The 1,839-nt window shown below is 47.1% G+C and overlaps 1 non-coding gene across 1 annotated transcript; it reads right to left on the bottom strand.

Annotated features, from left to right (window-relative positions):
• Positions 1-978: 978 nt before the first annotated feature.
• On the bottom strand, positions 979-1,069 carry trnat-ugu (transfer RNA threonine (anticodon UGU)). Its single transcript is given in 2 exon segments — positions 979-1,014; positions 1,033-1,069. It is a non-coding gene; the product is annotated as a tRNA-Thr (tRNA).
• Between the last annotated feature and the right edge of the window lie 770 nt (positions 1,070-1,839).

Below are 1,839 nucleotides of genomic sequence, written 5' to 3'. Positions count from 1 at the left end.
TGGGATCTACCTTCAAGGTCACCTTGACCTGCCGCTTGCTGGTCCAGATCCCAAAGGGGTCCTTGACATCAGTGCTGCTGCCGGCCACCTCGACGTACCTGGCGAGAAAGGTGAGTACATCCACCACCGGAACATGGTGGTTGCAGAGGTGAATCGTCACCACCCGGTACCGTTGTGACGGAAGCGTGAAGAGCGGCTCCGCTGTGAGGATCGACAGTGGCGCCCGGTCCCCTTTCACCTTGAACGCCTTCAGAAACTTGATGCATCCCGCCACGTTCCGGAACGTCACGTCGAAGTATCCACTGCTGGGTAAATCCTGCAGGCAGAAGACGTCCGTCGCTTGAAATCCGCAGCAATCGAAGAGAAATTTCTTGATGAAGAAGGTGCGATCGACCGGTGCATCTCCTTCCTTGTCCTTCACGACCACCCGAACAGTGTTGCGCACTCCCTGGCCCGAAACTCGAAAATTGGTTATAGCCATTTTACTCAAAGTTCCCCCAGGATCAAAAGGCAATGATCATGGTCTCTTCTCAATCAAATAAGCACTGATAAGAACAGATACTACACTTGCTGCAGATGTGTTTGCTCTGGATCACACTGGCATCCAGGAGCTCCCACATGCTGCAGCTGTGACACATCACCTGTCCTGTCACCCTTAACGTGTTTCAATTAACTACTTAATTATTTTATTCAGTTGTTTATTTTATTGTATATTTTATTAAGCTTACTACTAGTTTGTTTACTATTTTAAACATTAGGACTAAAATGGACCTTAATCACTTACCAGATACTCATCAAACATGCAGCTTTTTCCAAACCAATCAACTACCTGCTTGCCTGTGATGTCACAGCTTGATTTTTTTACTCCTGCTCCGCTCCTGCCGTGCTCCTCTCTCTCTCGCTCTGTCTCTGAGTCGGTGCTTTTGACACACTTGTTTACTCTGTTCCGTTGTGCTCTTCTGTCTCTGGTCCAAAATCCGACTCTGGTGGGATTTGAATCCACAACATTTGAATGCCTGCTTTATCATTATTTACAAGTCCAACACGCTATCCATTGCGCCACAGAGCCACACATATTTTGAACGACATCACCAAGGCCTTTGATCTTGTCAGCAGAGACTGACTCTTCAAACTGCGATGGAAACTCGGCTGCCCTCCTGAACTCTTGGGCATCATCTCTTCTTTCCACGAGAGCATGCACAGTTCCATCAGTTACAATGGAGCAACATCAGACACTTTCAAGATCAGCAGTGGGGTAAAGCAGGGCTGCGCGCTGGCGCCAACTCTCTTAGGAAAAGAGGAACATAGGAGTAGGCCATTCAGCCCATCGAGCCTGATGATCATGGCTGATCATCTACCTCTATCTGCCCCTTTCCCGTGCTATCCCCATATCCCTTGATGTCATGAGTATCAAGATTTCTAACAATTTCTGTCTTGAACATGCTCAATGATTGAACTGCCACAGCTCTCTGGGATAGAGAATTCCAATGATTCACCACCGTCTGAGTGTAGAAATTCAACCCTATCCCAGTTTTAAATGGCCTACTCCTAATTCTGAGACTTGGTCCCCTGATTTTAGACTCACCAACCAGGGCAAACATCCTATCTACATCCACACTGTCACACCCTGTAAGAATTTTATCAGTTTCAATGAGATCACCTCTCATTCTTCGAAACTTTAAGGAATACAGGCCCAGTTTCAGTCCCACCATCCCAGGGATTAGTCTGGTGACCCTCTGTTTCACTCCCTCTATGGCAAGTATATCCTTCCTTAGATGAGGAGACCAAACTATACACAATACTCCAGCGCGGTTTCACCATGGCTCTATACAATTGCAA

The sequence above is a fragment of the Heterodontus francisci genome, unplaced genomic scaffold (assembly GCF_036365525.1).
Source record: "Heterodontus francisci isolate sHetFra1 unplaced genomic scaffold, sHetFra1.hap1 HAP1_SCAFFOLD_51_2, whole genome shotgun sequence".
In the NCBI taxonomy this organism is placed as follows: domain Eukaryota; kingdom Metazoa; phylum Chordata; class Chondrichthyes; order Heterodontiformes; family Heterodontidae; genus Heterodontus; species Heterodontus francisci.
The sequence above is the reverse complement of the archived record's forward strand: the minus strand, read 5'-3'. Positions and strand labels throughout refer to the sequence as shown.